Source organism: Arachis hypogaea, chromosome 18 (assembly GCF_003086295.3).
Source record: "Arachis hypogaea cultivar Tifrunner chromosome 18, arahy.Tifrunner.gnm2.J5K5, whole genome shotgun sequence".
Classification (NCBI taxonomy): Eukaryota; Viridiplantae; Streptophyta; class Magnoliopsida; order Fabales; family Fabaceae; genus Arachis; species Arachis hypogaea.
Window position 1 is genome coordinate 134,836,158 of NC_092053.1, and position 15,307 is coordinate 134,851,464.

Genomic DNA, 15,307 nt, shown 5'->3' on the forward strand with positions numbered 1-15,307 from the left:
CTGAGCAAAGCATGCATAATATACTTTTGTTTTTTAAATTATGTTTTGGTGTCTTTAATTAAGTAAAATTCCTTGTCATCAGTGTCAGATTTATATATGTTATTATATTTTTTTTCTTAGTTATTAATAAGCAAAAAGCAATTACCAGAAGCAGATGCTAGTAGCAAGTGCTGCTGACTCCTCCTCTGCTTATTCCATGGGAATAGAGAATGAGAATATGAAGAAAGATGAAAGCTTCGTTCTTAGCTTCCTATGTTATAGCTTCTGGTAAGTGACTTCCCCAGATTTCAACCACTCTTTAGCGATTGGAAAGAAAAAATAGACACACTTTTTGAGGTCCTATCAATTGCGATAGAAATTTCCCCAATTACCATGAGCTATTAAACTAACTTGTAGCACTTACAAACCAAGAGAAGTAACCCTTTTGGTTTTTCACCTCAACAACCCTGATGGGTTTAACTTTAATGTCTACTATAAAATAGATATCTATCTCCCAATAATGGAGATCTAGTTATGAGTTATATATTTGGCTAATTTTTTTTTTGGAATGGACAAACATAATGTGTACTGTTATGGGTAGGTTAGGTGTTTATTTTTTGAGAAAATTCTACACCTTTTCAATGCGAGATAATAAAATGACACTTTTCCCCTCTCTATTTATAAAATATATATTTTCATCTATTATAACTTTTAAAAAATATTCTTTTTAATCCATTTTAAATTTTTTGTGTTAACTAATATTAACTTTATCCATTTTTCAAGAAAAAATAAATTATTTTTTATAAAAATCTCCTTTAGCAAAAATTTTATTTTTTTGTCATTAAATTTTGCTCATCAAAATATTTTTTGATAAATTATCTTTTATTGATTAAATTGTATTCTTAATAAAATATTTTAAAAAAAATTTAATAATTAAATTATTTTTTTCTAAAACACTTTTCAATAATTTTTTAATTATTAAATTATGATTTTACTAAAATTTTTGTTAACAATTTTTTTATATTTTACTATTAATTTTTTGATATTAATATATATTATTTTAATATTAAAAATTATTTAATAAGATTATTTTTCAATATTAATATATATTAATTGTTATACATATTAATAATGGTAAGATTTTTTCTTTTAATGTTAAAATAATATACATTGATATTGAAAAATTAATAATAAAATATAAAAAATTATTAACAAAAATTTTAGTAAAATTATAATTTATTAAAAAATTATTGAAGGATATTTAAAAAAAATAATTATTAAATTTTTTAAAAAATATTAGTAAAAATATAATTTAATCAATAAAAATAATTTATTAAATGGTATTTTGGTAAGTAAAATTTAATGATAAAAAAATAAATTTTTTGTTAAAAATATTTTTATAAAAAATAATTAAAAAAAAGATAAAGTTAACATTATTTAATACAAAAAATTTAAAATAGATTAAAAAATAGGTTTTTTTAAAAGTTATAAAGGAGAAAAATGTACATTTTATAAATAGAGAGGAAAAGAGTATTATTTTAGCATCTCGCAAGGGAGGGAATGGGGTGAAATTTTCTCTTATTTTTTTTAATGTGGAGATAGAAAATATGAGAATTATATTTCACGGTCTGATTACGGATACATAAGTCTTACTATCAAATTTCTGATTTTAGGAGAATAAAAAAATTATAAACATAAATTTAACTTTTAAATTTTTAGTACCGAAATCTGTTTTTTAGATTTTTTTAATTGTTTTCTACAATTTTGTGATACACTTTTATCTTTATAATATAATAAAATACGTTTTTCTAATATTAAAAATAAAAAGTGTATATATTTAAAAAGCGTATATATTTAAACTATTTAAGTAATTGGATTTTTTTATATATATTTTGTTTCTTTTTAAAATATTCAGAAAATTTAGATTAAGACTGCTGATTATGAAATTAAAAGAATTTATTTTGACTATTTTTGATAAATTATTATTCTTCATATTAGAAATACTATAAACATGAGAATAAATTAGTATTTATTAATTTATTAGTGGTATATGTTAAGATAGTGATGATTATAAGAATTAAATTTTGTGGATACGTAATTCTTGTGTATTCTTTAGGAAAATTTTAGTATGATATTTATTTTTTAAATAAATTTTAATTTTAAATTTATAGACAGATTAGTTTCTATTATTATTTAATATAAATATAAAATTTCTTTAAAATTTTAAAATTTTAAAATTAATTTATCTATGTAGATAAATCATTTGATGTAAAGATTGTTCGATGTACGAAATAAAAAAATAAAAAATAATTTAATAATTAAAATTTATTGAAAATTAAAGTATCGAACAAAAAAAAATTTGGGAATCTATTTGGGGTATTTTTATTTATTTCTATAAGAGAATAGAATTTATATTATATATTTGAGTTGTTAATTTGACCTTTTTTATTTAAATGTCTTAGTATAATCTGTTAATAATTAATCATTTGAATTAGTCAATTAGCTAGTAAGCAATAAGCTTGACATAAAGAGCAAAAAATCAAAGTATTAATTCCTAATGGTATGGTTTAGTGTTCTTTTTCTTCCTAACCCTTCCTTAGTCCCTTGGGTCATGTTTGTTGGTGGAGTTATATTGATTTGTTACTGAGAGGGAAAGTTACTACTACTTTTAGGGTTTATTTTCTTTAAGATCACTATAATTATGTTTAATTTTTATTAATTGATATGCCCCTTTCGTACCTTAAACTGTGGCAACTTCTCATTCGTTTGTACCATGAAATCTGTGACAAAGACGGAAACAGATCCTCCAATTAGATTGCAGTTTGAGCAGTGGGAAAGAGACATATAAATGAGAATATTTTGATGATAAAAAAATCAATCTCGCTACGTTACCAATAATATTTCTACCAATTTCTGATAACTCTTATTTATAATTATGTTTAATAGAAGTGTTTTTGTAAATGTGTCTAATAAAAATATTTTTTTTATGATTGTGTTTAATAGAAGTGTCTTTATAAATATATTTTTTAAATGTATCTCTTTATATATGTGTTTAAAATATAATAATTAATTATTATTAGTAATAAATTAACAGATAAGATAAGATGTTGGTAGTAGGCTATACTTTTTCTAAAAAAAATAGACATGCTGTAAATAATATAGTACGAGATTTAAAAGATGGTAAGTTTGTGATGTTTTCTATTTTGGATTAAAATTTATATATTTGTTTTAAACATAACATGTTATGGACTTATGGTTATGTCATCTTCTTAGAGACAGAATTGATGGGCGCTTTAAATAGAGAGTATGAGAGTATATTTTTTATCCGAAAAGTTCACTTAATTTAGCTAGACATGATTTTATTACATATTTTTTTCCTGAAAATTTGTCGGTATGAATTTATTTAAGGAGCTATGATTGTTTCAATATTAAATCTGAATACAGCATGGATGTATTTTAAGTGGAGTTATAATCCCTAATCTTCTGTAATTACTATTTTTATATTTTTAATTCTTTCATGCTCATTTTTTTATACATAACAAATATGTTTAATAATTCTATTAGTCTTTATATTGCTACTAAATTTTCAATTAAATTGCAATAATCCTGGATATTTGTTTTTATATATAACATTTTACCATTCATCTTACATTATATACAAAAGTAAATATTTAAAGAACTTTGTTAAGTAGATAACGACTTTTGTAAACAATGTAAATAATAGGTTCTAAAATTGGTCCAATAAAGTAAAAATATACTATACTTCTAAATTATTCACTTAAATTTTAATACTAGGATAATCATCTTCACACATAGTGAATTAAACATCCAATATATCTATTATTCATATTGTTTAATATTTTCATTGTCTACTTATATTTTTTCATATTTAAAATGAACCTAATTAAAATGAGTAATATAAGGAAGCAACACTTATAATAAAAAATAAAAAATGTTAATATTAACTTGAATAGAAGACAAATACGAGATTAAAAAATATTAATTAATTATACATGTTCTCTTGCTAATAGAATGATTATACCAAAAAAAAAAAAAAAATCTAAACACAACTCACACCCCTGTTTCTCTTTTGGAAGTATTTTCATGTGAGCTGTACTTACCAAGATTACAAAACTCAGTCTTTCCACTTTGGAGTTTTAATTTCAAATCTTGCTTCCAGCAGAACTCTGATTTTCTTAAATTTCGTCATACAAATGTAGCTTGTAATGACATGTTAATTTGTTTTGCATTTTTCATCTGTTTTTGTCGTGTGACACTTTTTTTTTCACCTCCCTTTGGAAAATAATATATTCAGGTGGTTTATAATATGATGTCTAATTATTATCTATGTATATCGTTAAAGAAATTTTAGTTACACAAACCGGAAGAGAAAATTGAACTTTATTTAATCTACTTTTGTGCTTAGAGGTTTAAATTCTTCATTGCGGTACACTATGAGTTGGTGTTGGTAACGGTAATGTTTTCAATTCTACTATCTTTTTCTCTCGTATTTCTTATAAGGAAAAGTTTAGGGGTCAGTAATTTTTGTGTTTTATGATCAGCACTTAGGCTTGGTTTAGTAAAGCTTTTCGAAGAGGTGCTTGTGCTTTTTAAAAGCTCAAGCTCCTCATTTTGTGTTTGGTAAATAAAAAAGATCATGTGCTTGTGCTTGCAGTTTTTAAAAGATCGGGGTACTTTTGAAAGCACCTAAGATAGAGTTTTTCAAAGTTGGCTTGTGCTTTTCAAAATTTAAAAGTCTAATATAACCTTATATGTTAACTAATTTTCAAATTTAATGTTTGCATTTATGTCTATTATAGTATTTTTAAATTTTAAAAGCTATTTTACAAATGCAATTGTTGTTACTTGTGATTATTAAAAGCAATTTTTAATTTGATTTACCAACCATAAATGCTACCACTTTTAAAAAGCTATCTTTTAAAAATTAACTTTTATAAACTACTTTTAAAAAGTAAAAGCTTTACCAAACTAAGCCTTAACCATCAAAAGGAAAGTGAGTGATCTCCCACTATTAGATTTAATCTCACACCATTAAAAAGACTATTGATGGCCAATTGATAGTTATAAAACACAAAAGTTGCTGGCCTCCTAGCATTCCTCTTCTTATAATTTTCTTTTTTTTTTTCTTTTCTTCTCCTTTTGATAATTTTGTCTTCAATGTTTATTCTTTCTAATCTTGTGTAGCTTGGCTTGAGCTTTTTATATAGCTTGTCCTTTTCAGATTACTCTCAACTCAAGACCTTCAAGTAAGAAGAGTTATACCTTAAGTTGTGGAAAAACATGGAGTATGAGTATATTGTACAAGACACTTCGATCTTCAAATCAGGATATGAAATATTTGTTTAAATCAAAGAGAATGGATTCATTCAACATACCTATGTCTTTTGTGTTTATGTCATTTTATAGGCTAATTACGTATATTTCATAGCCGTTTATCAATTATGAATCTGTAATCAATGGTAATGAAGTCCTTTCATTAGTTTGTAGAATATATCTTACGGAAATTTTAGAATTTGAATTATAGTGAATTTATAGCGTGTAATTGAATTATAAAATATAACTAAGTTATAATGGGTAGATCTTTTTTAATTTTTCGATCCTCAAAAATTTTATCTTACAGAAATTTTAGTATTTGAATTATAGCGGATTTATAGCGTATAATTGAATTACAAAATATAACTAAGTTACAACGGGTAAATCATCTTTAATTTCTCATTTTAGCTGAAAGCCGATCCTTGAAAATTTAATGCCTATTTTTTCAACAACAGTTTTAGGCTAAAAAATTTTGATATGGAAGCAAAATGAGTGATATACTTTAACATGGTAATTTTTGGTATTTTTTAAAATTGTGGGAGTACACAAATTGGACCTTCCGATTTGTGTTTAAAAAGTTTGAAAAAAATTTAGAGTACATAAATCGGAGGGTCCAATTTGTGTTAAAAAAATTAAAAAAACTCAGAGTACACAACTCGGACCATGCGAGTTCTTTGGTCATGAAATTTTGCTTCACAAATAGCATGGTCCGATTTGCAGCTGATGGAATTTGAAATCTAAAATGTGGAATTCGGACCCTCCGTTTTTCTTGTTCTGGATAATTTTTTTTACATTTTGAGGGACACAACTCGCAAGGTCCGAATTCTGCTTCCTCTGATCCTACAACGAGGTGAAGCACCCCTCCTCCCCATACGCGAGTCCAACACTTCATTTGCTTCCATATTCAAATTAAAAAGCGACAGTTCTAAGGTAGGCATAAAAGTTTCTAAAATTAGTTAAAGACCTAAAAAAATATGGAGGTCACTTTTTTTTTTGGAAAAAAAAATTAACACAACAAGTGGAGCATAAGAAGACAAAAAGAACTAACTTAAAACAAATAAAAGAAAGCACCCACAGAAAAAAACACTATAAGATATCCCCCTGTCATCTTCGACATTGCCATCAACAACAAAAAGGATCCACACCAAACAACTCCTTATAATTTATGAATGACTGATGGATAATATCATCAATCCCCTTTTCTTTATTCTGAAAAATCCTTCTATTTCTTTCTAGCCAAATATTTCAGATAATCGTACAGAAATATATCATCCATCTCTTGCGTTCCTCCTTACGAGTTGGTAGCTCAGTCAAACTTTGAAAATGTTCTTTTAGTGTCCTTGGGCACAACCATTACCTTCCAACAAATGACAACCATGCACACCAAACCTATCAAGAAAAATCACAACCAAGAAACAAGTGGTGACCATATTCAACTCCTTTATTATATAACACACATACAACATCTTCCTGATTAACCACCCCAAGCCGACTCAGCCACTCCTTCGTATTGATCCGTCCAGTCAAAGCAAACCGGACACGCAGCTCAATTCTCGGTGGAACTAGACCTTTCCAAACTGTCCTAGTAAAGCTGTAACTCGCTATATCCTTCGGAATCATTTTCTCTTGCAATACCTGCACAAAAGAGTTAGTTGAAAAAATACCTTGTTTATCAAATTTTCACACAACTCTATCCTCTCTATCATAAGCAAGCTTGACCAGACATAAAGTATCATGCAGCTGGTTCACTAAATCCAACTCCCATTGGAATAACTCTCGCCTCCACTTGAAGTTCCATCTCCACTCTAACCCATCCCAGAACCCACAATCCTCTATAACGGATCATGTTTGGTTTGAAACTAAGAAAAGCCTCGAATATTGATCTTTTAGAGAACCGCCACGCAGCTAAACATCCTCCCATATCCGAGTCTCTCTACCATCACCAATCTCTATAGACAACCCATTAATCATCTTCTGTCTTACTTTTTGATCCTTGAACTGTATATGGCAAATATCCTTCCAGGGCCCTCCCCGGACAGGTAATACCTGTGTTGACAGGAGCACATTCGGGTTCATGTTATTACAAGAGCAGACCACCTTCTTCCATAAAGGGCAATCCTCCTTCGAAAAACGCCACCACCACTTAAATAGAAGAGCTGTGTTACGCACCATGGCATCTCCAACTCCCAATCTGCCAAACCTTTTGGGAGCTTGCACCACCTCCCACCTAACCATGGCCATACTGTAACACCTTAATTAGCCTAAGCTTTACCTCACGTCGTAAAGCAAAGATTAATTAGAGATTACGACAGTTCTAAACTCATACATAATATATATATAGAAAGAATAGTATAATCTAAAAGCCCGATGAAGGATATAGCTAAAAAATAGGATTTCAAAAGCGCAAAACGTACTAACGAAGCTTCTAACTTAAGATACAAGAAATAGATACAGTATAACAAAAGTTAAGTATATAATATCGTAAGAAACTAGCCACAGCTCGCGGAGTTTAAGCCGGCTAGCTATATATAGACTAAAAGAACCAGACATAGTTAAAAATAGCTTATACAATTTTGTTCTCTCAAATACAAGCCTCTAGGCAGAACAAAATACAAAAGTGAGAGACATATACAAAATAACCCAACATGACTCAAAAGAAGTGTCCGGATCCTCCGCTTCTATCACCAACCAGACAACTCACCGAGGTGGGTTGCGACATGCATCTGAAAAACACAACAGAAATATGGTATGAGAACCGGAGGTTCTCAGTATGGTAACAGTGCCCGGTGATGTAGGATATAAGACCCCGGGACGCCAAAGGCAATCTTAAGCTCCATATTCATCACAAGATTCAAACTTAAGGCATACTAAAACAGTTAAGCATAAAATATAAACCTTAACATAAATAAACCGGGTAATCTATCTTAAGGGATTTCTACTCTAACCAAACACCGTTGTCCCACAGCCTTCACCAACCGATCCTCCATGTGATCCATTGTCACCGCCTTCCGAACCTCCTCAATCCCAGTAGAAAACACAAATAATATACAATGCAAGTAAATCACAAGTATTGGCATAGAAGGCAATTAATTCAATTAACAATTAGACATGTTATACAAATAGGCAAGCCATTTCAAGTAGTCAAAGCATACAATCAGATAGAAAATGCATATGATGAATGTCTGCCCTACTGGCTATGATATCACATTGTCGATTCAACTGCCAACCCGACACATACATCTCCATGGAGATGTCGCCCTTCGGAATCATTATTGGGAACCCCCTAGATATAGTGCTCGGATCACTGTCCAGGGTTTTGTGTCTGCACACTCTGATGATCCGAAGGGATGCGAGCGGGATACTCTTGCCTCCGACCTCACATCTCAATGCAAGCGAGACGAACCACCGCCCTTACGCCGCCGCTGCTACCTCGACAGGCGGGATCCAACCGCAGCCCCTACCGGGGGCATAACGTCTCATATTCTCAATATCAAAATGATACAGCAGTGGTTTTCAGAAAACATTTTCAGCACATCAGTGATTCCTCATCACCCTTTCTAGTCCTCGACTCATCTCAAACACTGTCAATTCATATTTCTATTTCGAACTTATCAGTTCCTTAATTCTCATCTCATACATCAACTATTCGTCACATACCATCAAACCATCCCTAGTACACCCGAAACCTAGACCTCCATCTTCTAAGTTTTCCAAATAATATCATATAAATCCATTAAATTGTTTTCCATGTTTTAAATATTCAAAACTAGGCCCAAGAGTCCAAAAATGGTGTTAGAGAATCTTACAACCTTGTTGGGAAGGTAGAATAGTTGAAAACAAAAAAAAAAATTTGAGAAACAGGGCATGTGCGGCCGCACAAGGATGTGCGCGCGCACGCTCTGGAGCGTTTTAAAATGTGTGCGTACGCACAGGGGTGTGCGTACGCACAGGTGTCAAAATTTACAAAGTATGTTCACTCGCACAGGGCGTGCTAGCGCCCCCAACAGACGACCCTTCCCGACGTGTGCGTGCGCACAGGTCACAATTTTTCGTTGATGTGTGCGTACACAAACTGTGCTAACGCTGCCAGCAGAAGGCATTTCTCTGCCTGTGCGTGCGCACAGGTCTGTGCGTCTGCACATATCAAAATTTTCATAGGGTTGTGCGTTCGCACAAGGCTGTGCGTGCGCACATATCAAAAAACACAAAATTCTGCAACTCTGCAGAATTTCATATTTTTAACACCAACTTTGAATGATCATAACTCCCTCTACAAAATTTCAAATTTCACAAACTTTATATCAATTTAAAGGGTTTTTAAATATCTTTAATTCTAGACAAGTTTTATCAGATTTTGAAAATCAAGACAAAAGTTATGATCAGACAAAGTTCACCAAAAATCCGCTTTTACCAATTATTCCCAAATTACCAATTTTCCCAACCTTCATATCTCAATTCAACCAAAACAATACCAAACCATTCCAAACTCTATTGTTTACCAAATATCACCCTTTATATCACAATATACCAAACTTACCACATTTTTCTTCACACCTCATCATCTTCAACATCAACATCAATATATCACATTTTTACAACCACACTACCAAATCATCAATTTCAACATTATTTATATCATCACCACGCCTTTTCAATTTACACAATCAATCATCATTATCATATTACCATCATTCATCATAATCAAGTTCAATAATCATTAATTCAACATAAATCACTACATACCATCATTTAACAACTTAACAACCAAAAGGAGAACTCATTGCAATCAATCAAATCTCACAATATCACACTTACGAAAGGCAAAACAAACTCAACAAAGAACAAACAACAGAAAAGAGAGCAGAAAGATAAAGAAGAGATGTGGGTAGAGAATGATGTGCACGATATCGAAGAGAGGCAATAGCCTTTTATAGGCAAAAACTAAAGAACAACTCAACATTTGAATTAAAAAATTTTGCGATAGTGGAGGGAAATCAGCATTGCTTACCAATTGAAATCTTCCTCATATCCAGTGATGATAACATCAACCACTCCACCCCTTCTCTCAAACATCAAATCAACCATCACCTTCATCCCAGTTCTCAACCTTACCTTTTTATTAGTAGCTCTAGTTTTTAGTTTAGCTCTATAGGAAGAAAGAAGAGCAAAAAGATGAAAAGAACCAATGAAGAGAATGTCGTAATCTATCTAAAAGAAGAATATATTGTAATATTATATACCAACTAACATGACATAAACAACATTCCAACTGACATCAAGAAGGAAAAATAAAGTAAAAATGCATACCACACGTCACAGTCTCCTACCTAAACTATGACATTAGTTCCAGATTCAGAAACATCACTATTCATCAAAATTCAATTCAATGAATGACCATAAACCCTAAAATGGTACACGATCAATATAATTATACATAAATAATCTAATTTCAGATTTCAGCAAAACATGTATTATCTATAGTTCACACAAACATGGATAAAGATAATTTAATAGTAAGAAGAAGATATAAATAAACAAATAATCGAATTCTAGACATAACAAAACATGTATTATGGTTCATTACAAAAATATGGATACAAACAATTAAATAGTAAGGAAAACATAATCTTACTTTGAATCGATTACCGCAATAAAAGTAAGAAGATGACGGCTGTCACTCTGTTGCCATCGGTCTCCATATCCAACAGCCACGCCAATTGCTTGCCCTAAGTAACATGTTTTGATATACATAATCAATTTAAGCTAAATGTTATCATGAACCTTCTATTGGGCGAATAACAAGTGTTGGATACCCACAAAAAAATTTTGAAAAGTGGCCCAAAAACAAACACATTGAATACAGGTTCTCATTGACTAAGAATATACATTGAATTCTGTAACTTACTGAAACCCCTACATATTAGGTAAAGAATTAGTTTCAAAGCAGTAGATAGAGTTGTAGCTCTCAAATCAAACAGTGGAATAGAAGCATCTGATTCATTATTGCTTTTTATTTTTAGCCTGCAGTTTTGTCAAAAAAAAAAGCAAAGAAAGGAAAAGGTGGATTAGAATTTCGAAGTGGCAATAATGATACATATCTACCCTCTTTGACCAACAAAGAATTAGGATTTAAAAGTATTTTATTTTTGAGAAAAATCAAAATTTTGAGAAAATGCCATGTAAGCACTAACTCTTCCAAGTTTACTAGTATAGAAAGATATGAAATTATTTTGATATTTTACTTATCTTTTCCTATAGAGTTAGTTTCATTCATTGCTTGTTACCGTGTAGATGTTTTACAAAGATATTTTAATTAAAAAAATCACCTTCAAGTCTTAAACGCTCCTAGTTAAATATTTGTTATTTTATTTTTTTTAAACAAATGTTAGGTATATAAAAATTGTTTTAAAACACGGTTAGATTGTTTTTTAAGAGATATTTGTTCTTTTACTTAATTGTTATAAGATTGATGACAATACTCTTTTAAGATACCATAAAATCTAAAATTTATGAGAGAGAGTGGGTGGGAAACACTGAGAGGGGTAGGTTTAGAGGTCAGGTCAAGGATCCTAAAGTTTTGAACCGAGAAGAGTACCGTCGATTGGAGGATGAGTTGTTCACGATCTTTTTGGATAATCTCCTGGAAGACATTTCGAAGAGAGAATTGTTTCAATTGTTCAATTGGACTGGCCGCATAAATGATATATACCTATCAGGAAAACGGAAAGCGGATAGAATATACATGTTTGCGTTCGTACGGTACACTACTAAGGGAGGGACGTTGAAAGTTGTAACAGAAATGAATCGTATGAAGTTGAGAGGTAAGGTGATGTTTGTCGGATAAGCTAAATACAGGCGATCATCGAGTGCGAAGGACATGACGAAGATACAGCCAGCAGGAGGTAATCGAAATGGAATGAGTCGTCCGCTGCAACAAGAAAGAGAGGCTGTCCAGATAACCACGACTAGCATTCCTAAAGATGTGAACAGAGATAAAAAGGTCAAAGATCCACATGGAAATGGGTGGATGAAGAAATTGGAAGTGGTTGTGGCAAAGGAGAACTTGGACTGGCTACATAAAAGCTTAATAGGTGGTATGACCACGGCTATTGACTTTAGTTCATTGAAGGCCATGGTTGCGAAGAATTTCTCTCAAGTAATCAAAGTCTGCGAAATGGGAGCGTATAAAGCTATTCTAACGTTTGACAGTTTGTTAAACGCTGAAGAGACATACACGTTTAAAATGAATAGCCTAATACAGATATTCCACAGTGTATGGAGGTAGGATGAATCAGAGAGAAGTGAATCGCGCAGGGTGTGGTTAGAGTGTTTTGGGGTGCCGCTACATGCTTGGTCAGTGGATACGTTCAAGATGTTAGGAGGTGGTTGGGTGTGATAAAATAACGGAATCATGCTCCTTGTTCAGTGCAGGCCGTGTTCTTATTGATACCTATGCTATGGATGTGATCAATGAATAAATTCATATTACTATATATACCAGTGGATTTGACGTATTAGTAAAAGAAGAGGGACGGGAAGTTCATAGTTTGCAATGTAATGTGGATAATGTGGCAGAAGGTGTTGCTGTACAGGATCACTTGAAAAATCAAACTACAAAGGTATGTGATGGTGTAGCTACAACGTCTACACGGCCAACAAAGCTGGTAGACTATGGTGATCAGGCAGCGATAATTGCTACGGAGGTGCGACGGGAGGTGGTTGAAGATGAGGATAGATTCGTAAATTTAGACTCGATTTTGAACGAGTGAAATTATGATAATTCAATTCACTATCAACAGAAACTGATAACGTATCAGCCAATTGATGGTAATAATGAATACTCGGCAGATTTGGTGGGATATGATTACAGTAATGAAGTGGATTCAGAGGCTATCATTCCTTGGAGCTATAATGGTAACCATAATAGGCTGGGCAAGGTGCTAAAAAAATGATATATATAATAAGGTGGGTTGGGCCAGAAAAGCTAATAATTATACTAGGTGAGCTATGGGCCAAGAGGGGCTTCGAACTTGCTCTAACGTGAAGGAGCGCGCTGCTGAGGTCTCTCCCAGGCTGGATCTGCGTGGGCTGGGTAGGGTCAGTGGACAACAAAGAGAAGGAACCGGATCTGGCAGTGACTCGCGGCCGACAGGGACTCCTTGCGCATTGGGGGCGATGGCGCTATGGCTGGCGAGGTCCCCTGCGCTGGAGGCAGCCAACACGATCACTTGAATGGTGGTGGCTCGCATCAGGGGTTGTGCTTGGTGGACGCTGTCTTGACGCGGGGAGTATGTGCAGCCCGTGGAGAAGCTCGACCTGCGCATGGCGATGAAGGCAGATCGCAGCGGCCATTAATTATCAACGAAGTCATTCATCGGTCAGTTGTTGGTGGGTAGCGGGTAACCGGAGCTGTCGGTGATAGGAAAGATGAAAGAAGGAGCCAAACGGTGGTAGCGGGAGACTAGATAAGTAGAAAACAAGCAGGAAGGGTTGCTGGGCCTGAGATGTGCGATGAAGGGCTATTAGGGGGGTTGAGGCTGTAAACGAAAGGGTGGACACCGAACTAGATAATGGTACTAATCCTGGAATTCGTGGTGGAGAGAAGGAAGAATTAGCTATTAAAGGTCTTGGACTCGGCTACTTAGAGGACAGAGAGCCTTCGGATCAGTATGATGGTCAGGGTGTAGGTGATGGACGGGACAAACCAGGAGAAGCAGAGCATGACCATTATGACGACGGCAGCAGTTCAGAGTATCCAAGACTGGAAGAGCAGATGATGGAAAATAAAATACTTGGGAATTAGCCAATGAATCAGGTGCCATGCTGTATAATGAAGAAGATGACACTATGACTATCCTCCAATAACAGAATGAAGAAATTGCTCAAAAGAGAAGACTGGCAAAACAGAAGGCTAAAGCAAGACGGAGTAGGCCCAAAATTCACAAAAAGGTGTGTAATAATATTTTAAAATAATTTTGAGCTCTTGGAATGTTAGGGGGTTAAGGGGCGATTGGAAGTTGAGGATGGTAAAGGACTGAAAGAGAAAATTTAGGTTGAACTTGTTAGGCCTGATAGAGACTAAAAGACAAATAGTGACCAGATTTGATATCTTAAAAATTTGGGGGATTGGTGCGGGGTGGGAATATGTGGGGTCTGATGGTGCGTCTGGTGGACTGTTATTAGTATGGGATGATGGTTTCTTTAATATGAGAAATTACTATAAATGCGAGAGGTGGTTGTGTGTTGAAGGGATATTGTTGGAAAATAGTGTTAATTGTGCATTCTTCTTAATTTATGGCTCGCATTCAAGAGATGAAAAACTTGTTGTTTGGGAGGAATTGAGCTACATAGCCGGTTTGTGTCAGAGTCCTTATTGCTTTTTGGGGGACTTTAACGAGATTTTACAGGTGGAGGAAAGGCGAGGCAATGATAGGTTACCTCCATCGGCAGAAGACTTCAAGGATTGGATAAATGACATGGGCCTGGTGGACCTGCCGCTGACTGACAGTAGGTTTACATGGTTTAGAGGGCGATCTTGTAGCCGTATTGATAGAGCTCTGGTTAGCCTAGAATGGCTTGAGGTGTTCCCTGAGTCTCGCTTAAGCGGGGGCCACGGGGCTTGTCAGATCACTGTCCTATTATAGTGGAGGATAAGGGGCCAAGGGACGGTCCAAGACCGTTTCGAAGTCTAGATTCATGGTTCACGCATGCAGGGTTTCTGAGGATGGTCAAAGAAGAATGGAGGGAACTGGGAGAGATATAGTTCACTGAGAAATTGAAGGCATTGACGGACCCTTTTGGAAGATGGCATAGAGCTAATTTTGGGGACATGGACAAGAAAATTATGAAGTTTGAGGAAGAGATCAAGAAGTTAGATGACATGGTGGGTGACGGAGTTTATGATGGAACGGTGGAAGCAAGAAGAAAGGCTTTAGTTGTGTGCTGTGAGAAATGGTATGTGAGGAAAGAACTACATTGGAAGCAGATGTCGAGG